General features: G+C 45.0%; 1 long non-coding RNA gene across 1 annotated transcript; it reads right to left on the bottom strand.

Moving 5' to 3' along the window:
* Positions 1–19,953: 19,953 nt before the first annotated feature.
* On the bottom strand, positions 19,954–24,111 carry LOC309853195. Its single transcript, XR_014305561.1, has 2 exons — positions 23,792–24,111; positions 19,954–20,053 (listed from the first exon to the last, which is right to left on the bottom strand). It is a non-coding gene; the product is annotated as an uncharacterized lncRNA (long non-coding RNA).
* Positions 24,112–24,317: the final 206 nt, after the last annotated feature.

The raw sequence follows: 24,317 nt of genomic DNA on the forward strand, positions 1-24,317 counted from the left end.
GACACTGTCCTCCCACCTAGGCATGGTTGCCACTGCTCTATTACAGATAGCTACAAGAGGTTGGTCTGCCCAAGGCCACCCAGGTAGGGAGTATCAAGGTCCACACTCTAACCTGGGTCCACCTGGCTCAAAGTCCTCACTAGGCCTCTTTCACACACAGCCTTTTTGTTTCGTTTTCTTCTCTTCTCTCCTTTGAATGGGAAAGTACTTTGGGAGTATATATGCCATATATACACACACATGTATATACCATAATATTCAACATATAAATATGCCCACACATTGCTCAATTCCTGTATCAGGTTCTAGCAATTTTTGAGTAGAGTCTTTTGGGTTTTCTACATACACATCATGTATCTCCAAAGAGTGAGAGTTTGACTTCTTTGCTTTTTTGGATGCATTTTGTTGCTTTTTGTGATCTGATCATATATATGTGAAATGCACAGAGAAACCTGTGGAAGGGAACATCTCACAGCACCAACTATGTCCCCCTCTGGGGTGAGGAGAGGAGCTAGTGAGAAATGGGTGTGTTAGCCTTATCTATAATGTTTGCATTACTCTTACCATGACGAGATGTATTCATGCATGTATTCAGTATCTCTCACCCTTGGGCCTAAGGAAGCTCCTCCCCCCATCCCTTCATTGGGCTTGAGGAAGAGCCCCACAACCCCAGGAAGCTCAAGGTACTAAGTTAATGTTTTCTGGATGTATGGGCCAAAGTCCAACATAGGTTGTTCCCCATCCGCTGCAGCAGCGCGTGCCTCTGGGTGGGGGGTTTGAGAGGCTAAGCACTGGTTCACTCCTAGGGTTCCAACAGAACGGGGAGTCCATGCATGCTTCTGTAATTAAAATTATTAATCTGTTTCATTCTTCTACTTATAGCTGTCCAGTTTTCCCAGCACCATTTATTGAAGAGACTTTTTTCCACTGTATATTTGTTCCTGTTTTCTCGAAGATTAATTGACCTGCCATTGTTCCTTTCCACTCTCTCCAGGTTGCCAGTGGGACTATGGAGGAGACACACATATGCAAATGTGTATGTGCATATATGCACATGGATGTGAAATCGTAGGACTCTCTACTTTGTTCCACTGGTCTATGTGTCTGTTTTTATGCTAGTACCATGCTGTCTTGGTGATCACAGTTTGTAATAAAGCTTGAAATCAGATGACGTGATGCCCCCAGCTTTATTTTTGTTTTTCAACATTTCCTTAGCTATTCGGGGTCTCTTCTGATTCCATACAAATTTTAGGATCATTTGCTCCAGCTCTTTGAAGAATACCAGTGGAATTTTGATCAGAATGGCATTAAAAGTATAGATTGCTCTAGGCAGTATAGACATTTTAACAATGTTTATTCTTCCGATCCAAGAGCATGGAATGGTCTTCCATCTTTTTGTGTCTTCTTCAATTTCTTTCATGACTGTTTTGTAGTTCCTCAAGTACAGATCCTTTACCTCTTTTGTTAGGTTTATTCCCATGTATCTTATGGTTCTTGGTGCTATCGTAAATGGAATCGATTCTCTAATTTCCCTTTCTGTATTTTCATTGTTAGTGTATAAGAAAGCCACTGATTTCTGCACATTGACTTTGTATCCTGCCAGGTTGCTGAATTGCTGTATGAGTTCTAGTAGTTTAGGGGTGGAGTCTTTTGGGTTTTCTATATTTAGAATCATGTCATCTGCGAAGAAAGAGAGTTTGACTTCTTCATTGCCAATTTGGATACCTTTTATTTCTCTTTGTTGTCTGATTGCTGTTGCTAGGAGATTCAAATTAAAACCACATTGAGATATCACCTTACACCAGTTAGAATGGCCAAAATTAGCAAGATAGGCAACAACATGTGTTGGAGGGGATGTGGAGAAAGGGGAACCCTCTTCCACTGTTGGTGGGAATGCAAGTTGGTGCAGCCTCTTTGGAGAACAGTGTGGACATTCCTCAAGAAATTAAAAATAGAACTTCCCTATGACCCTGCCATTGCACTCCTGGGTATTTACCCCAAAGATACAGATGGAGTGAAAAGAAGGGCCATCTGTACCCCAATGTTTATAGCAGCAATGGCCACGGTCACCAAACTGTGGAAATAACCAAGCTGCCCTTCAACAGACAAATGGATAAGAAGATGTGGTCCATATACACTATGGAGTATTATGCCTCCATCAGAAAGGATGAATACCCAATTTTTGTAGTAACATGGATGGGACTGGAAGAGATTATGCTGAGTGAAATAAGTCAAGCAGAGAGAGTCAACTATCATATGGTTTCACTTATTTGTGGAGCATAACAAATATCATGGAGGACAATGGGTGTTAGAGAGGAGAAGGGAGTTGGGGTAAATTGGAAGGGGAGGTGAATAATGAGAGACTATGGACTCTGAAAAACAATCTGAGGGGTTTGAAGTGGCGGGGGCGTGGTAGGCTGGGGTACCAGGTGATGGGTATTATAGAGGGCACGGATTGCATGGAGCACTGGGTGTGGTGAAAAAATAATGAATACTGTTTTTTCTGAAAATAAATTAATTTAATTTTTAAAAAGTAAAATAAATAAATAAAATTATTAATCTGTATAAAAGAAATGAAATACAAACTAAACTGGTCTCTGCCATCACATTCCTGATCATAGTCCGAGGTGGGACAGTCCACCCAACCCAAACCATTTTGAAGCTCTTTATATCTATTTCATTCATTCATTCATCCATGCATGCATGCATTCAATATTTACCATTTTTCTGTCATTTATACATCCCAACAAGTATTTACTGAGCACCCACTCTAGGTTCTGCACTGCAGCAGAGAACAAAATAATAAGGTCTCCACCCTACGATTTCACATCCATGTGCATATATGCACATACACATTTGCATATGTGTGTCTCCTCTATAGTCCCACTGGCAACCTGGAGAGAGTGGAAAGGAACAATGGCAGTTGTTGTCACTCACCCTTGAATGGAAGGACGGGTGAAGAAGAAAGGGAACAGCAAATAGGCTAATAGCAAATAGTCCAAACAGCAAATAGTCCCAGAGAGTATGAAAATCACATATCGGCCAGGAAATGGGATGACATCAGGCCTTTTTCTCTCTTTGCAAAGCTGCTTCCATGTGTCCTGGGCATATGGACTCTATTCAGCCTTCAGGCCAAGTTCAAACATCCTCACTTAGAAGCCCTGCCTAAAACCCTCATTCCTTCCCATAGCCACATAGGATATCCCTTAGCTAAGATTCCTGATACAAGTTTCAGGTCAGATATACAGACCAGCAGCCAGCAGACCATTAGCAGGCAAGGGAGATAATTTGTGATATAAGACTGATGGGTTGAGCTGTTCTTTACCACTACAGACACCATGCCTTGTGTCTCTTGCTACCAATACTTGAGCTTGTAGTCTCCAATTAACATTGCATCTATGGGTACATTTGATTTATTCCTCCACCCACCACACAGCCTCTTGTGTCATATTCATTGAGGGACAGTGCACGTGTAGTGGATGGATGGAAGGATGGATGGATGGAGACATGAGAGGATGGAAAGATGGGTTGACAGATGAACAAATGGATGGGTGGATGGTTAGATGGATGACGGCATGCATGCATGAGTGGATGGAAGGATGGAAGGAAGGATGGATGGATGATTATGTGAATGGATTGATGGTAGCTGGATGGGTCAGTAGACAGATGGGTCAATAAATGGATGGATGGATGGATGGATGGTGGGATGGATGTGTATATGGATGGATAGATAGATGGATGGATGAGTAGATGGGTGGATAGATGAATTAATGGATGGATAGATGATGGATGGATGGATGGATGGATGGATATATTTATGGATGGATGGATGGATGGATGAACGGAAGGGTGGGTGAAGGATGGGTGGGCAGGTTGATGGACAGATGAAAGGATGAATGCATGGATGGGAGGATGGACAAAAGGATGTAGACAGATAGATGGATGGGCAGATGGATGTTGCATAGATGGAGGATTGTGTGCATGGGTCATTGATGGATGGATGGCTATGGAATGATGGATGGGTGGATGGATGGATGGATAGATAGATAATGGGTGATGGATGCATGGACATCCATTCAACTGGAGACAGATGAATGGATAAATAGTTGATAGAGAGACTGGTGGGCAGATGGATGGACATGTGGAGGGGTGGATGGATGGTTAGATGGCAGAGAGGTAAAGACAAATGAATGGGGGTGCCTGTGTGGCTCAGTGGGTTGAAGCTTCTGCCTTTGGCTCAGGTCATGATCCCGGGGTCCTGGGATCGAGCCCCGCATCAGGCTCTCTGCTGAGGAAGGCGCCTTCTTCCCTCTCTCTTTCTGCCTGCCCCTCTGCCTACTTGTGATCTCTTTGTCAAGTAAGTAAATAACATCTTAAAAAAAAAAAAGACAGATGAATGCATGAATTGATGGATGGACAGATGGATAGATGAATGGGTTGACAAATGGATAGATGAACAGATGGATGGGTGAGTGGATGGATGGATGAATAGATGGATAAAAGTATGTATATTTGTATGTAGAGATGGAGGGATGGAGGGATGGATGGTTGGACAGGTGGATGGATAGCTGGCCAGAAGGATAGATGGGTGGATGATCGATAAATGAATGAATGGATGTTTAGATGGATGTACTGATTTACGAAATTATGTAGGTATGGGTGAAAGGATGGATAAATTGATGGATGGATGGATGGATGGATGGATGCCTGGATAGGTAGAAAAATGGATGGAGGCCAACGGACTGGTAAATAGATGAATGAATGTGTGAATGAATGGGTAGAAAGATGAAGGTAGTCAAATGGATGGATGGATGGATGGATGGATGGATGCCTGGATAGGTAGAAAAATGGATGGAGGCCAACGGACTGGTAAATAGATGAATGAATGTGTGAATGAATGGGTAGAAAGATGAAGGTAGTCAAATGGATGGATGGATGGATGGATGTGTGCATGGATGGAGAGGGGTTGGAAGATGGATGGATGGATAGATAGCTGGATGGATGGATGGATGCATGGATGAATGAGTGGGTGGAAGGATGCAGAGATCGTTGGAAGGATGGATATATAGATGAGTGAATGCATGGATGGATGGATGGATGATGGATGGGTGAACCAGTTGATGGACAGAAGAAAGGAAAAATGCATGCACGGATGAATGGATGGATGAAAGGACGTACAAATACAGACAGATTAAAAGATGAACAGATGGATAGAAGAGGCACAGATGGACAGATGGGTGGACAGAAGGATGGGTAGATGGAAGGAGGGTGGACAGATGGATGAATGTCATATTGGACCAGATGGACCTCATAGATATATACAGAACATTCCACCCTAAAACTACAGAATACTCATTCTTCTCAAGTGCACATGGAACTTTCCCCAGAATAGACCACATACTGGGTCACAAATCAGGACTCAACCGATACCAAAAGACTGAGATTATTCCCTGCACATTCTCAGATCACAATGCTTTGAAACTGGAGCTCAATCACAAGGAAAAGTTCCGAAGGAACTCAAACACCTGGAAGCTAAAGAACACCTTGCTTGAGAATGGTTGGATCAACAAGGAGATCAAGGAAGAACTGAAACAATTCATGGAAACCAATGACAATGAAGACGCTTTGATCCAAAACCTATGGGATACAGCAAAGGCAGTCCTAAGGGGGAAATACAAGCCTACCTAAAAAAAATTGAAAAATCCAGAATACACCAGCTGTCTCTACACCTTAAAGAACTGGATAATCAAAAACAAATCAAACCAACTCCACACATAAGGGAAATAATCAAGATTAGAGCTGAGATCGATGAGGTAGAAACCAGAGATACAGTAGAACGTATCAATGAAACTAGAAGCTGGTTTTTTGAAAGAATCAATAAGATAGATAAACCATTGGCCACACTAATCCAAAAGAAAAGAGAGAAGGCTCAAATACATAAAATTATGATTGAAAAGGGAGAGATCACAACGAACACCAAGGAAGTAGAAACAATCATCAGAAGTTATTATCAACAGTTCTATGCCAATAAGCTTAGCAACCTAGATGAAATGGATGCGTTCCTGGAAAACTATAAACTCCCAAAATTGAATCAGGAAGAAATTGACAACCTGAATAGACCAATATCTAGTAATGAGATTGAAGCAGTGATCAAAAACCTCCCAAAAAACAAGAGCCCAGGACCTGACAGATTCCCTGGGGAATTCTACCAAACTTTCAAAGAAGAAATAACACCTATTCTCCTGAAGCTGTAACAAAAAATTGAAGCAGAAAGAAAACTTCCAGACTCTTTCTATGAAGCCAGCATTACCCTGATCCCCAAACCAGGCAAAGACTCTACCAAAAAGGAGAATTTCAGACCAATATCACTGATGATTATGGATGCTAAGATTCTCAACAAGATCCTAGCAAACAGGATCTAATAACACATTAAAACTATTATCCACCATGTCCAGGTGGGATTCATCCCTGGGCTACAAGGATGGTTCAACATTTGCAAATCAATCAATGTGATAGAAAAAATTAATAAGAGAAGAGAGAAGAACCACGTGGTCCTCTCAATTGATGCAGAAAAAGCATTTGACAAAATCCAGCATCCATTCCTAATTAAAACACATCAAAGTATAGGGATAGAGGGAATATTCTTGAAATTCATCAAATCTATCTATGAAAGGCCCACAGCAAATATCATCCTCAATGGGAAAAAGCTTGCATCCTTCCCATTGAGATCAGGAACACGACAGGGATGCCCACTCTCACCACTCTTGTTCAACATAGTATTAGAAGTCCTAGTAACAGCAATCAAAGAGAAATAAAAGGTATCCAAATTGGTAATGAAGAAGTCAAACTCTCTCTCTTTGCAGATAACATGATTCTTTATATGGAAAACCCAAAAGACTCCACCCCCAAACTACTAGAACTCATACAGCAATTCAGCAACGTGGCAGGATACAAAGTCAATGTGCAGAAATCAGTGGCTTTCTTATACACTAACAATGAAAATACAGAAAGGGATATTAGAGAATAGATTTCATTTACTATAGCACCAAGAACCATAAGATACCTGAGAACAAACCCAACCAAAGAGGTAAAGAATCTGTACTCAAGGAACTACAGAACAGTCATGAAAGAAATTGAAGAAGACACAAAAAGATGGAAGACCATTCCATGCTCTTGGATCGGAAGAATAAACAATGATAAAATGTCTATACTGCCTAGAGCAATCTATACTTTTAATGCCATTCCGATCAAAATTCCACTGGTATTCTTTAAAGAGCTGGAGCAAATGATCCTAAAATTTGTATGGAATCAGAAGAGACCCCGAATCGCTAAGGAAATGTTAAAAAACAAAAATAAAACTGGGGGCATCATGTTACCTGATTTCAAGCTTTACTACAAAGCTGTGATCACCAAAACAGCATGGTACTGGCATAAAAACAGACACATAGACCAGTGGAACAGCGTAGAGAGTCCAGATATGGACCCTCAACTCTATGGTCAAATAATCTTCGACAAAACAAGAAAAAAATATATAGTGGAAAAAAGACAGTCTCTTCAATAAATGGTGCTGGGAAAACTGGGAAGCTATATGTAGAAGAATGAAACTCGACCATTCTCTTACACCATACACAAAGATAAACTCAAAAGGGATAAAAGACCTCAATGTGAGACAGGAATCCATCAGAACCCTAGAGGAGAATGTAGGCAGTAACCTCTTCAATATCAGCCACAGCAACTTCTTTCAAGATATGTCTCCAAAGGCAAAGGAAACAAAAGCAAAAATGAACTTTTGGGACTTCATCAAGATAAAAAGCTTCTGCACAGCAAAGAACCAGTCAATAAAACAAAGAGGTAACCCACGGAATGAGAGAAGATATTTGAAAATGACAGTATAGACAAAAGGTTGATAACCAGGATCTATAATGAACTCCTCAAACTCAACACACACAAAACAGACAATCATATAAAAAAATGGGCAGAAGATATGAACAGACACTTCTCCAATAAAGACATACAAATGGCTATCAGAAACATGAAAAAATGTTCATCATCACTAGCCATCAGGGAGATTCAAATTAAAACTACATTGAGATATCAACTTACACCAGTTAGAATGGCCCAAATTGACAAGACAGGAAACAACATGTGTTGGAGGGGATGTGGAGAAAGGGGAACCCTCTTCCACTGTTGGTGGGAATGCAAGTTGGTGCAGCCTCTTTGGAGAACAGTGTGGGGATTCCTCAAGAAATTAAAAATAGAACTTCCCTATGACCCTGCCATTGCACTCCTGGGTATTTACCCCAAAGATACAGATGGAGTGAAAAGAAGGGCCATCTGCACCCCAATGTTTATAACAGCAATGGCCACGGTCGCCAAACTATGGAAAGAACCAAGATGCCCTTCAACGGACGAATGGATAAGGAAGATGTGGTCCATATACACTATGGAGTATTATGCCTCCATCAGAAAGGACATATACCCAACTTTTGTAGCAACATGGATGGGACTGGAAGAGATTATGCTGAGTGAAATAAGTCAAGCAGAGAGAGTCAATTATCATATGGTTTTACTTATTTGTGTAGCATAACAAGAAGCATGTAGGACATGGGGAGTTAGAGAGAAGGGGGTTGGGGTAAATTGGAAGGGGAGATGAACCATGGGAGACTATGGACTCTGAAAAACAATCTGAGGGGTTTGAAGTGGTGGGGGGGTGGGAGGTCAGGGTACCAGGTGGTGGGTATTGTAGAGGGCACGGATTGCATGGAGCACTGGGTGTGGTGAAAAAATAATGATACTGTTATGCTGAAAATAAATAAATTTAAAAAAAATTTTTAAGTCAAAGAATTTATTCTTCTCCTACCCACTTAAGCCCCCACAGACCTGTACCCCTGGGGATAAAAATATATGTTTATAGAAAATAAAAAATTTAAAAAAATGTCAAAGAATGACGCCCACTAGTCAGGGTGGTCAGGCTGTGGAGAAGACAGCCTCATACACTGCTGACAGGAATAAAAGTATTTCAGCAGCTTTGTGAAGCAGTCTGGCAGCACCTCCAACATTAAACATAAATTAACCCAGCAATTTACCCAGCATCTACCCAAGAGATGAAAGCATACATCCCCACAAAGACTTGTACACATGTGTGGAAAGTAACATATTCGTACTAAGAGGTGGAAACAGCCCAAATGCCCCTCAGTGGACAAGTGGATAAACAAAATGTGCTATCTCCACACAGATGAATACTCTTCAGTCATAAAAGAAATGCCACCACATGAACAAACTGAAAACATTATGCTAAGAGAAAGAAGCCAGTTACCAAAGACAGAATACCACACGATTCCATTCTATGAGAAGCCAGATTAGGAAAAGCCAAAGAGAGAGAAAGTAGATTAGTGGTTGCTTAGGGCTGGGGAGAGGAGCTTAGGAGGATAATAGCTAATGGGTTTTGAGGATATGACAATGTCATAGAACCAGCTATGGTGGTGGCCATACATATCTGTGAATGTGTTAAAAGTCATGGAATTGTTCACTTTACATGGGAAAATTATGGCTAAATAAAGCTAAAAGAAGAAGAAGTTAAGGAATTCCAGACATCAGACAAATCTAGAGTGGACAAAGTCCTACAAGACAGCTGTCCTGGACTTGTCAAAGAACCAAAATCATGAGAAGAAAGGGGGTGGAGATGAGAGGAATTGGGGGTTCTATACAGAAGGAGACAAAAGAGTAGACCGAAGAAGCAAAATCATGCTATTTGTTATGCTCCACAAATAAGTGAAACCATATGATAATTGACTCTCTCTGCTTGACTTATTTCACTCAGCATAATCTCTTCCAGTCCCGTCCATGTTGCTACAAAAGTTGGGTATTCATCCTTTTTGATAGAGGCATAATACCCCATAGTGTATATGGACCACATTTTCCTTATCCATTCGTCCGTTGAAGGGCATCTTGGTTCTTTCCATAGTTTGGCGACCGTGACCATTGCTGCTATAAACATTGGGGTACAGATGGCCCTTCTTTTCACTCCATCTGTATCTTTGGGGTAAATACCCAGGAGTGCAATGGCAGGGTCATAGGAAAGTTCTATTTTTAATTTCTTGAGGAATCCCCACACTGTTCTCCAAAGAGGCTGCACCAACTTGCATTCCCACCAACAGTGGAAGAGGGTTCCCCTTTCTCCACATCCCCTCCAACACATGTTGTTTCCTGTCTTGTCAATTTGGGCCATTCTAACTGGTGTAAGTTGATATCTCAATGTAGTTTTAATTTGAATCTCCCTGATGGCTAGTGATGATGAACATTTTTTCATGTTTCTGATAGCCATTTGTATGTCTTTATTGGAGAAGTGTCTGTTCATATCTTCTGCCCATTTTTTTATATGATTGTCTGTTTTGTGTGTGTTGAGTTTGAGGAGTTCATTATAGATCCTGGTTATCAACCTTTTGTCTATACTGTCATTTGCAAATATCTTCTCTCATTCCGTGGGTTGCCTCTTTTTTTTTTTTTTTTTTTTTTTTTTTTTTTTACTGTTTCCTTTGCTGTGCAAGAATTGGGATAAATTGGAAGGAGAGGTGAATCATGAGAGACTATGGACTCTTAAAAACAATATGAAGGTTTGAAGTGGTGGGGGGTGGGAGGATGGGGTACCAGGTGGTGGGTTTTATAGAGGGCACGGATTTCATGGAGCACTGGGTGTGGTGAAAAAATAATGAAGAATACTCTTATGCTGAAAATAAATTAATTTAAAAAAAGAAGCTAAATCAAGGCAAGGACTTTGATTGGATCCTGACTGAAAACAGGTATCTAGGATAATGGGAAAATTTGACAAGGATTAGATATCAAATGACAATATATAATACTGATCTATCTGGATGGAGGAAAAAGACCATTTATCTTTGTCCCTATGGTTCTGGCCTAGAAAGAGCCTACCAAGTCTCATAGCTGTCAGCTCATGGTCATGGACATTTGGCTATTCCTGCTTTAGGGAAAGGAAGATGTCACGTTAGCACAACCCCAACTGCTGGTTTATACATGGGTCATGGCAGAGCTAGTGGGATGGACTGTGGTGGGAGATGCATCCCTCAAGGCCCCTGTAGAAGGTGCTAGTGCCTCAGCTGCGGGGGTGTCGCCAGCACTCAGCCTCCAGCTGCCAGCCTTCCAGGATTGCCTCAGCCATGCAGGGCCATATGCTGCCACACAGTGGCTGATGGAGGCAGAGATAGAAATGCCTGGTCACTTTAGCCAAAGCAGGACAGCCCTCAGCCATGTCCGCTCCAGGGCCCTCTGCCCACTCCTACTTCTACACTCTCCTGTTCTTAGGTCATGGCTTCTTGGCAGACCTTCCTCACCTCCCACATGCTCCACTCTGCTTCTGGGGTCTGCATACTGCCATGTGAAGTTTCCCCCTATTCTAGGGGAAGGCAACAGTCTGCTCTCATGATGAAGATGAAAAGCCATGTCACTGCAGGCTACATGGGAATGTGTGTCCTTTCTGGTATGGGCAGCTCAACCCTTCCTCTGCCAGCTCTGGTGAAATACAGTCAGGCAAACTTTGGAAAGGGCTGGCTAACACCCTGATGCTTCATGCAATCTATCGAGAAGAGTCCTCCTGAGGTGCCCCTTGTCCTGTGTAATCCTAGGCAGTGACTTCCTCTCCGTACACTTCCACCTGGCAGGAGAATGCCAGTGGTGTGTCGCTATGCTTATGACCATGGAGGTGAGGGGACAGGAAAGGAAAATCAGGCCTTCCATGGGGAGTGACACAGATGGGGCTCCTCACCTGCAGAGAGCAGGGAAGCTGTATTTTCACGTCTTTGCCCAGCTACATGGCCCTGGTCCTTGTCAGCCACCATGGACCCAAGATCATGGGTCTGCATTCTCAGAAGACAATAGGCAACCCTTCTCCACCTATTTTCAAACACATCTGACCCCTGTGACCACCCCCATCCTGCCAACTTTGGCCAGGCTGCCATCTTGCCTGGCTTGGGCAACTGGCCTCTAAGACCAGGATATGCCTGCTTCCCCATCCGCACTTACCTCAACAGCAGAGTGATCCATATACATGTAAATCAGAGGGGCAACTGTGTGGCTCAGTGGGTTAAGCCTCTGCCTTCAGCTCAAGTCATGATCTCAGGGTCCTCCTAAGAGTCATCCGTTTGTATCATTCCCACAGCTTTGCCATTCCAAACAATGTCCGTGATGGAATACTGCTCCTCCCTGGACCCCAGGACCTCTGCTTCACCCCTGCCTTGACATACCACTCTTCAGAGTCTACTCACTGGAATCTTCTTTAAAGAAATACTCTATATCAATTAGGGCTATTTAGTTGCCCTGCAAAGTGGCTACTATGGTGGCATGAATGCTTAATTCTGTCTTTTTAATTAAGTCCCATATTTTGTCCTTCATCTCATGTGAGACATTTTTTCATTGTGCATTTGTTTGTTTGTTGGGGTCTTCCTTGCTTCAGAAGGTAGCTACACAAAGGCACGTCAGAGGCACTCAGTCTCAAACATTTGAGTGAAAGATTGCTGAGTGAAGGCCAGGAGGGATGAGCAGGCCGTGGTCAGAGGTGGGGTATGTAGAGGGAGGGTTCAGAGGCTAGAGATGGAGTGGTCCATCCTGGAAGTGACAGTCATCAGGTATGTCTGGGAGTGAGCGGAGGTGGGAAAGGAAAGCACTGAGGCTGAGGAAGACTTGGACAGGAACGCAGGGAGCACATTCTGTGTCATGCTTCATGAGGAACTGGACCCTCTCCCAGGGGCCGTGGGGCTGTAAAATCTCTGTGTCCAGCTTTGCCTTGCCCATGACCTTTTGGATCGACCCCGCCCTCCACGGGAGGCACACATAATTCTGGAGACTTGGCCACAGTCTCAGGCAGCACCTGCCCCTCTCTCCCTCTCTAATCGCTCTGTTTCCCTTCCACTTCACATGTGGGTTGGCTAGTAGCACCAACATCTGTTTTATATACATATAGATAGTTAGCAAACACAAAATGTGTGGTAAGCTATGTTCCATCTTTTTGTTATTAACACACAAAAGCAAGAAAGCTCCAAGTTAGAGCATGTGCAATTCATCCCATTGTGCAGCAAGCCATATGGCGAAAACACGGGACGGAAGGCAACAGACGTGTATCATCTCTGCCTTTGTCTGAAGAGCTGCCTCTGCAAGCGAGGGCCAGGGGCTCCTCTGGCCTGTGTGTCCCAGTCAAGGCCAGCTGGCTTCCACCCATCCATCCATTCATTTATCCATCCATTCATTTCATTCATTCATTCATTCATTCATCAAATATTCTTTGAATTCCTGTCAAGAACCAGGAAGTGTTCCCTCACCAGGACAGGGGAACCAAGACAGACAGAGGTCTGTCCTCAGGGAGGGAGAAAGGGTCAGGACATAGGTAAGCAAAACACATGAGAAAGACACGATTATCACCTCCAGTTATGAGAACTCCTGAAAAGTAACAGGGCAATGGGATAGGAAGTGGAGCAGATGCCTACGACTAAGGATAAGGTGGCTTCAGGAAGACCTTTCTCAGGAGGAGACAGTAGAGCCAAGCTCTGAAGCATGATGAAAATCCAGCAAGAATTACTGTGAAGAAGTAGCTGAGACAGAGAGAACAGTATGTGCAAAGGCCCTGTGGTGGGTTCTCTGCTAATCAGGGAGCCTGCTTCCCCCACTCTCTATCTGACTGCTTCTCTGCCTACTTTTGGTCTCTGTCTGTCAAGTAAATAAATAAATAATCTTTAGAAAAGCATGTAAATCAGAGTACTCACTCTTCCACTTCAAATGCTTCAGGGTCTTCTAATAGCACCAGAGTAAAACTCAAACTCCCTACAAGTCCAAAAGACCTTGATGCCTCTGTCTCCCAGCTATCTTGTTATCTTAACCAACTCTCCCTCTCTCACTCTACTTTAGGATTCTTGCAGTTCCACTAAAGCACTAGCTCATTCCCACCTCAGGGCCTTTGCACATACTGTTCTCTCTGTCTCAGCTACTTCTTCACAGTAATTCTTGCTGGATTTTCATCATGCTTCAGAGCTGAAAATGGATACTTAAAATGGATAAAAGACATCAATGTGAGACAGGAATCCATCAGAATACTAGAGAAAAACATAGGCAGTAATCTCTTCGATATCAGCCACAGCAAGTTCTTTCAAGATATGTCTCCAAAGGCAAAAGGGGAACCCTCTTCCACTGTTGGTGGGAATGCAAGTTGGTGCAGCCTCCTTGGAGAACAGTGTGGAGATTCCTCAAGAAATTAAAAATAGAACTTCCCTATTACCCCCCAATTGCACTCCTGGGTATTTATCCCAAAGATACAGATGTAGTGAAAAGAAGGGCCATCTGTACCCCAATGTTTATAGCAGCAATGGCCACGGTCGCCAAACTATGGAAAGAACCAAGATGTCCTTCAATGGACGAATGGATAAGAAAGATGTGGTCCATAGACACTATAGAGTATTATGCCTCCATCAGAAAGGATGAATACCCAACTTTTGTAGCAACAAAATCTCTGGAAGAGATTATGCTGAGTGAAATAAGTCAAGCAGAGAGAGTCAATTATCATATGGTTTCACTTATTTGTGGAGCATAACAAATATCATGGAGGACATGGGAAGATGGAGAGGAGAAGGGAGTTGGGGTAAATTGGAAGGGGAGGTGAATCATGAGAGACTATGGACTCTGAAAAACAATCTGAGGGTTTTGAAGGGCCAGGGGGTGGGAGGTCGGGGTACCAGGTGTTATAGAGGGCACGGATTGCATGGAGCACTGGGTGTGGTGCAAAAATAATGAATACTGTTATGCTGAAAATAAATAAAGAATAAATTTTAAAAATAGAGCTCCAATATGACCCAGGAATTGCACCACTGGGTATTTATCCCAAAGATACAGATGTAATGAAATGAAAGAGCACCTGCACCCCAATGTTCATAGTAGCAATGTGTGTGTGTATATATATGTTTACATATATATACACATACATACATATATATGCAATGGAATATTAGCCATCAGAGAGGATGAATACTTACTATTTACACCCACATGGATGGAACTGCAGGGTATTATGCGAAATGAAATAAGTGAATTAGAGAAAGACATATATCATATGGTTTAACACATATGTGGGCTATAAAAAAACAGTACAGAGAACCATAAGGGAAGGTAGTGAAACCCGAACAGGGAAAAAAAAAGAGAGGGAGCAAACCAGGAGAAACTCTTAATTATGGGAAACAAATGAAGTGTTACTAAAGGGGAGTTAGTTAGGGTGTGAGGTAACTAGGTGATGGGCATTAACAAGGGTACAGGTTGTGATGAGCACTAGGTGTTACATGCAACTGATTAATTGTTGAACACTACATCTGAAGATAATGATGTACTATTTGTTGGATAATTGAATTTAAATATAAATAAAAAATAAAAGAGCAGTGGCTACCCCTTGACAGTTCATTGCTACCACACGGAATGCAAGATGTATATCCTGAGAAGTCTCATGATTATTAAATATTGATGATAAGATATTAATAGATGCAGCCCAGATAGACTTAGGGACTCTCTTTGAAAGAGCAGAGTATGGAAAGGGGAGACATTGACTTCAAAATGGACAAACCTGGCAAAGACCACCTTTACCATGTAATCAAGTTGGACATCGCCAGGGAGGACTGTGGGTGTCACATGTCCCTAAAATGGCACTATGAGACAGGTGCTCTGCCTCTGTCTGTGGTATGCTTCCTGGGGGTCCACAACCCCAGGCTAAGCATGAGAAAGCATCAGACAGACCCAAAAGGAGAATCATTCTACAAATACCTTCCCAGTACTCCTCAACAGTACCCAGATCATAAAACAAGCCAAGTCTGAGAAACTGTTGCAGTTTCTGAAGATTAATCCTGAGATTATCCTGAGGATTAAATGCATTGTGATCTTTTGAGCTGGATTCTGGGAAAGATCTTAAGACAAATGAAAATATCTTAATGCCTAAACTGGAAAAGTACAAATAAAGCCTGGAGACCAGTTAATAGTAATCCATCAGTGTTAACTTCATACTTTTCTCAAGTGCACCATGGTGGTAACATGGTGAGGGATATCTGGGCATTCTCAGCACAGTCACCAATGTGTCTGTAATTCTACTACTTTTGCAAAATTAAAGGTTTATCTGAGAGAATAGAACCCAGGCCAGAGAGAACCCTGTTATGGGCTGGACCCTGCACCCACTCAGGAAGCCAAGTGTGGAGGCTTTTGGAAACATACAGCTCCCCTGGGGCTGAGCCCAGGCCAGCATTGGGCCCAGGAGACTGAACACTGCCCCTGGTCACCTTCCCTCTGTTCCAAAAGAAGGAAGGATTTGGGGAGGGAAAACCAGTCATTTACAAATTTTACTGAACTTTCCCCACGACACCCATGAAGCACCCTTTGCCAACAAGAGATACACTCATATGCACTAAACCAATATTTGATTTAGAACAACACTTCATGCAAAAAGTCACCAGGAATATCGACCAGCAAATTACTAGCTCTTTGCACAAAAGAAAATTCCCTGGTTTTCTGGATAAAATGATGCTCCGCCCATGACTAGTGGCTTCAGGTAGCAAATCCCCGGGTTCTCCTGGCAGACGTCCTGTTCTCTACCAGCTCTGACAGAATCTGAATAAGATATGTGCTCCCACAATGGCATCTGGGAACAGCTCTAGGATAAATGAGCCCATCAAGCCCTCCCCTGAACACATTAGGTGGGGCTGGGGGACAAAGATGTAGAATGTCACTGAGGAAGGAGGCCATGGCCACTTCTCCTCCCTCACTGGATGCTCCTTGGATGGTGAGAGGCTGAAGTCAGGACTCCCTAATTCACAGGTGGGAAAGGGACATGTACAGGTGGAAGGTCTGGGGCCACCCACACACTGATTTACTCCCCAGTGTGAGCTCTGCACCATAAAATGTCCTTGAACGCCAGTCCTGCCACAGAAAGGCAGAACAGGGCAGGAAGTCATGCCGGGAGCTGGAAACAGAAGCAGACAGGCAGTCACCTCTCCAGCCTGTGTTCATGGGAGGACTGCAGGCAGTGCTGTGAGCTCTCCCACATCCCTAGCACAGGCTGCCCAGCACAGAGCAGGCATTCAGTGATGTATCTGCTGAGTCCAATGCAGCAGACCATGCCTTTGTCACTCCCCTGTGCTACGGGGTCCATCAGAGGCACCTCACAGGAGGTGTAATCCAGCCCCTCCTCACGCCAGACCCACACAGCAGCCCGCTCTCTGATGCCACCTGGCCCAAGGGGGAGACCACACCAGAATCCTCCCTACTCCTAAGACAAAGGAAGCAACCCTTCCTAGCTTCAAGAAATGATGGGAAAAATCTGCCAAACCTCCATTCATATACAAAAACTGGCTCTCAAGTAGAAGCAGGTGGCAAAAACGGGGGATAGGGATGACCATCCTAGGAGAGTTTGCTGCTTTTTCTGCATTAGACTGTTGGTTTCAGAATGGGGTTGTCTCCATGGATGAGCTCATAAAATGGCCAGACAGAATCTGCTCCTAGGCAGTGCTCAGCAACTCCCAGCTTCCTCTCTGCTTCCCTTCTGCAGCGACATGTAATGGTGACAGGGGAAGGAGACCATCCAAGACCCAGGACACCCTGATGTCTTCAGAAGCTGGGACATATTCCTGAGGGGAGAGGTGCCCTCCAGGTCTGCATCACTCACATACCATTTACAAGAATGCCCTGCATTTCTGAGACCTTCACACTCAGAAGCCTGTGTTTTCTTTTTTTTTTCTTCTAAGAAGATTTATTTTTTAAATTGTCTTACGTTAGTCGCCATAGAATACATCATTAGTTTTTTTAATTTTTTATTAATTTCTTTTCAGTGTAACAGAATTCATTGTTTATGCACCACACCCAGTGCTCCATGCCATATGTGCCCTCCATAATATCCACCACCTGGTTCCCCCAACCTCCCACCCCCTGCCCCTTCAAAACCCTCAGATTGATTTTCAGTGTCCATAGTTTCTCATGGTTCTCCTCCCCTCCCAATTTCCCCCAACTCCCTTCTCCTCTCCATCTCCCCATGTCCTCCATGATATTTGTTATGCTCCACAAATAAGTGAAACCATATGATAACTGGCTCTCTCTGCTTGACTTATTTCACTCAGCATAATCTCTTCCAGTCCCGTCCATGTTGCTACAAAAGTTGGGTATTCATCCTTTCTGATGGGAGGCATAATACTCCATAGTGTATATGGACCACATCTGCCTTATCCATTCATCCGTTGAAGGACATCTTGGTTCTTTCCACATTTTGGCAACTGTGGCCATTGCTGTTATAAATTTTGGGATACAGATGGCCCTTCTTTTCACTACATCTGTATCTGGGTAGCTCTATTTTTAAGTTTTTGAGGAAACTCCACACTGTTTTCCAAAGTGGCTGCACCAACTTGTATTCCCACCAACAGTGTAAGAGGGTTCCTCTTTCCCCATATCCTCTCCAACACTGTTTCCTGCGTGTTACATTTTTTAAAGATTTAATTTATTTATTTGACAGACAGAGATCACAAGTAGGCAGAGAGGCAGGCAGAGAGAAATGGAGAAGCAGGATCCCTGCTGAACAGAGAGCCCAATGCGGGACTCGATCCCAGGACCCTGAGATCATGACTTGAGCCGAAGGCAGAGGATTTTTTTTTTTATGATTTTAAATTTTTATTTTTTTTATAAACATATATTTTTATCCCCAGGGGTACAGGTCTGTGAATCACCAGGTTTACACACTTCACAGCACTCACCAAAGCACATACCCTCCCCAATGTCCATAATCCCACCCCCTTCTCCCAAACCCCCTCCCCCCAGCAACCCTCAGTTTGTTTTGTGAGATTAAGAGTCACTTATGGTTTGTCTCCCTCCCAATCCCATCTTGTTTCATTGATTCTTCTCGTACCCACTTAAGCCCCCATGTTGCATCACCACTTCCTCATATCAGGGAGATAATATGATAGTTGTCTTTCTCTGCTTGACTTATTTCGCTAAGCATGATACGCTCTAGTTCCATCCATGTTGTCGCAAATGGCAAGATTTCATTTCTTTTGATGGCTGCATAGTATTCCATTGTGTATATATACCACATCTTCTTGATCCATTCATCTGTTGATGGACATCTAGGTTCTTTCCATAGTTTGGCTATTGTGGACATTGCTGCTATAAACATTCGGGTGGCTTTTTTTTTTTAAGATTTTATTTATTTATTTGACAGAGAGATCACAAGTAGGCAGAGAGGCAGGCAGAGAGAGAGAGAGGAGGAAGTAGGCTCCCTGCCAAGCAGAGAGCCTAATGCGGGGCTCGATCCCAGGACCCTGGGATCATGACCTGAGCCGAAGGCAGAGGCTTAACCCACTGAGCCACCCAGGCACCCCGAAGGCAGAGGCTTTAACCCACTGAGCCACCCAGGTGCCTTGCCCTGCTAATTTTTGCCAGTCTAACTGGGGTAAGGTGGCTTCTTGAGGGTGGTTTTGATTTGAATTTCGCTGATGGCTAATGATATTAAACATGTTTCTCATGGGTCTGCTAGCCATTTCTATATGTTTTCTTTTTTAGGTTATTTTTATTTATTTATTTGACAGAGAAAGAAACAGCTAGAGAAGGAACACAGCAGAGGGAGTGGGACAGGGAGAAGCAGGCCCCCTGCAGAGAAGGGAGCCCAATGTGGGGCTCGATCCCAGGACCCTGAAATCATGACCTGAGCCAAAGGCAGAGGCTTAACCCACTGAGCCACCCAGGTGCCCCCGTGTTTTCAATAGGATGAATTAGGGACACAAAGATCATATCACAGAAGCAACTGCAACTCAGCAAACATGTCCCAAAGGACAGAGACTTTGTGAGGTCTCTGTGGTTTCAAAGTCTTTTATTACAACACCCCTGCAAGGCTTACAAACAGCAGCTCCAGATGGGCCTCCAACCTGACCAATGATCATTCCACCCACAGCTTGCTCCAAGCTCCCCTTCTCTTTCATCTCCTTCAGCGATGCAGCACAGCAGCTTCATGATGTCTTCCACCTTGAGGGGTTTCTTGGCGAGCCTCGAAGGAAGCATTTCAAAGGGAGAGTTCTAATGAGTGTCAGAGTATTTGCACCCAAGTGTCACTCTTGCTAGAGTTTGGAGGACAGCCTCATGCAGAGAACAGGAGCTCTGCTGTATGCGGAACTGATAGCACAGAGGAAGTCAGGGAGCCGCTAGTGAATAAGCACAGAGAACCCGCAGAATGCACCAGAGGTCTTCCTTGCCCTCTGTGTAACTTCTCATTCATGACAGATTATGGAACAGGCCTAGCCACAAGCTGCATCTGTTCATCACAAGTGAGGCAAGCATGCCCTGTCTCACATTTATGGCCTTCTGCCAGCCCAGGCACCCCTAGTACACAGAGCCTGGCTGATGGCAGAATGTCCCAGCCTCGCGTCCTCTGTCATGTGACAGGGCAACAGAGCCATGCCAACCCTGAGCAGGGGAAAGTACTGGGCTCCATGACCACCTTGGCCTGTGCCAACACCTGCCTCACCTGTAAAGGGAGATAAGTCACCTACAAGCTGGATTCTGGGAAGGTCGGAGGGGAATGGATGCAAAGTACCTGTTGTGAGTCTGGAACACGCGGCCCTGAGACCTGATGGCTCTAAATGACTGTTCTGTTACTGACACACACCACTGGCATTTCTGTAAGCAACTGCTCCTAACCCTCATCCAGTTCTGCATGGGGGATAATAAAGGCAGGGACAGGATGGCCCTAAGGATGACCAGTAAGATGGAACAAACAGAGAATAAAAGAAACCAAAGAATTCCAGAAGTTTTCAGGTGTTTGCATAGACAGACAGACAGACCTTTGGAACAATGATCTAAGAACAACTCTCTGTGGTTAGCAAACTGTTATCCATGCTGGTGGGAAATGGACAGGCACACAGGGCAAAGGAAGGGTGGGCATAGAGAGCCACAACACTGAGGGGACCCCTGACAGGACCCAGAACCCAAATCAAAGTGGCCATGAGCTGGTACTTCTTTTGGCTTCAGCTGGACCCAAAGCTGGAAGGGCGCTTTCTTTCCTTCACTCCCCTTTTCATGCAAGCAGTGCCTAAAGGATCTTGACACAGTCTGGGACAGACCCTTTGCTCAAGAACTCTTGGTTACATCTCCTTTTGACCCAAGGAAAATCCAGAACCAGACACTCCTGTAGAAATCATCCTCAATCCTGGGGGAGAATTTTGAGCCCCGAGAACAAGTCTGTAGGTCTACTGGATCACACAGTCGGGGTTCAGAACCTCTCTGCCATTCCAAAAGAGATTAAACTAGTGTCCTGGGCTCTGGCCCCTACCATGTTCTAAAACAGTGATTCTCCATAAGTGCACCCCACTTTGGACAGCAAAACTCGAAGAGAGCATGACCCAGACATCTGACATCGGCTACTTAGTCCTTGAGTTCAGAAAGTACAAACAAGCACCCCACAAAAGTGTCTGTTGGACCATGTGATGTATGGAGGCATTGAAGGGGCAGGCCCTGCAGGGATTCTCAAGGGACTGTAGGAGAAGTCAGGAGTGCCTGCCCCCTGCCCGCTCTGGCATCGTGTGTCCTGGATGTGCCAGCACACCTCTGAGCATCCTGCCCTTTTGCTCACTACTGGAAACCCCTTGCAGGGAATAGAATATCTGTCCATTATCCTGAAGAAAAGGGAGATGAAGCTTAGACCTGGAAAGGCCCCTCTGGGGGCTGCACTGAGCTTCCCATTTCCAGGCACATGAAGATCCCAAGCATGGTCTTTAAGGCTGGCTCCCTGGCCAGGGCACTCTGCCCAGACCCCACTCCTAAAACGGGGTTTCTTCACAATTATTGACCTGCACGTGGAAACACTTCTGCAGGGCAAGAAAATGTGTACAAGGAAGCAGGAAACAGCCATTTCACACTCTGGTCCATCAAAGAACCAAGCTTCCCACCTGCTCTGAATGACTTCATACAAATCCAGAGGGGCTAATAAAGCATCATCATGCAAAGACTACTTACTTCTAACCTCCTTTCAGCACAGGCAGACCAGTCCAAGGCAGGAGCTCAGGGACCTGGAGCTGTGGACCTAGAGGGCTAGCTGGTGTCCCGGTGTGTGGGAGGGCATGAGAGGATGTGGCTCACCTCTGGCTGGGTTCAACAGCTTCACACCACAGCAAGATGTGGCACTATGGCTGCCTCAATGCAAGACAGAGCTGGTTTAATTTCCATGTGAGAATCATTTTAGAGTTTAAAGCATCAGTAGACTCTTGTGGAAGAAAGGTTTGTCACCCCATCTCCTGAGTCCTTGCTGGAAAGCCCAGAATCCTGACTTCTTGGGGACTGCCAGATTGAGGAAGGAAGCCAGTCCTGCTTCCCCTCCCACTCCAAGCTTGCCTTTGTTGGTAAGCAGCAAGGAAGCCAGTAAGGAGGGAGGAGGGAGGAAGAGTACTCTGATGGGGACAGACCTCAGAGGGTGGGAATGGGGTCTCCCCTCCCCATATCACACCTATTTCAGAATCAGATTTGTCCACAACACTGGCTCTGGTCACAGAAAGCCCATCTGCCAGCCACAGAGAAGGCAAATGCCAACTTGAAGCCCTGGTTTCTTGCAAGCACCAGGCTGGTCTGCTGGTGACAGCAAGGTTCTGGGGAAGAGGGAGATGAGCCCATCCCTGGGACTGCAGCCTGGCTTTTTGAGATGGACCAGATTGTGAAAGAGCAGGGAGAGGAAGGCCTCAGAGCTAACACAGACTTCCGTGCACCATGTTTAAAAAAAAAAAAAAAAGTAGAAAAGCAGAGCCCCTTAAGGAGTCAGAGTGATCTTGCTCACCTGTCATCCTCAGTACTTTCTACTTCTCTGTTGGAATTTATGAAACTCCTCTGTGTGGCCTGGCTCTTGCAAGCCTTGTGTCCCCACTTCTGTAGGTCTGCTCCAAACATCCCATGTGGGACCCTACTAGCACTTTCAGATATGCCCACAGACTTTTTAATAACTGAAGTGTCGCCAGTATTTAAAAACCAGAGTTAACATATATCAGAGTTCTGAGTTCTCTTGAAAAATCAAAAGAACACCTCCCCACAGACTCAGAGGCCAAAGTTAAGCAAGTTCTGGCAGGGCGACCTTACCTGAGCAGAGGTCCTTAAACAGGTCATTTGCAACCTCTCAAAGTCACTCTGCTTCCTCTTTTAAAGGCTAAAGAAGCCTCCAGTCCCCAACACAGGAATTGTCCCTTCCGAGATCCCTAACATCCATTCCTGATCATCTCTAAACTTTATCTGCAGGGCGAGGCCAGGGGTGGTGACAGAGTATCCCAGGGCTCTCTCCCGGATTTGTAACACCTGCCGCCCCACCCACGCACCTGGGAAGCAGACGAAGGTGAGGCACACCCTGGGTTACTGAAGATGGCACGTACATGCGGGTAACTCAAGAGGTCTTACACACTCTGTTGGGTGCCAGGGCCCTGAGTCCTGCTGTCTGGGTTGTAACCCCAGCGGGGCTGCTTCTGCTTACTTCTGGAGTGACATCAGCCTCTCTCTGTCTCAGTGTCTTCATGTGGGCAATGAATACCTTAGCGACGTGGATCCGGCTCAACACCCCACCTCACCTGCACCACATCCGTGCACCAAACCCTTCACCTGCTGGGACGAGACCCCTGGCGCCAGGGAGACCTAAGGACTGGCTTCTCTGGCCCCACCCAGGGTCTCCTAGCCCCGCGTCCGCCCCAGCGTGCAGACCCGCCCCCTGACGCCTTCTGGCTCACCCACGCGGGAGGGAATTCTGGTCCCCATTCACCATGGCACCAACGCCACCACTATCACCGCCGCGGCCGCTGCTGCTGCACCTGCCCCAGCTGTGCCTGCCGCTGCTGCTGCCGCTGCTGCTGCCGCTGGCGCAGCTGCTGCTTCTGCTGCCCCTGGTGCAGCTGCCGCAGCTGCTGCGGCCATGGCTTCTTTTTCTCTGGTCCTGGCTTCACTGCTGCTGCAATCGCCGCCTTCATCCTCTCTTCCGTGGACTCTGATCCCATGGTCCCGGCAGCTACCACCACAGCCACTACCACCACTACTGCCACCACTATGGCCACTATCACCACTGCCCTCACAGACATGCTGTACTGCTTTGGCACTTTCACCTTCACAAGATGCCTCTCTGGCTTCTGCTTGCTAACCACACACGTTTTATCTGGGCTTCCTTCACACCTTCCTCAAGCTGGGCGAGGCCTCCCTCTTTGGTCTTTGATTCGGTATCTCTTACCCTTGGGCCTAAGGAAGCTCCTCCCCACCTTCACTGGGCTTGAGGGAGAGCCCAGCAACACACAGAA

The sequence above is a fragment of the Mustela nivalis genome (genome assembly GCF_964662115.1).
Source record: "Mustela nivalis genome assembly, chromosome: 18".
NCBI lineage: Eukaryota > Metazoa > Chordata > Mammalia > Carnivora > Mustelidae > Mustela > Mustela nivalis.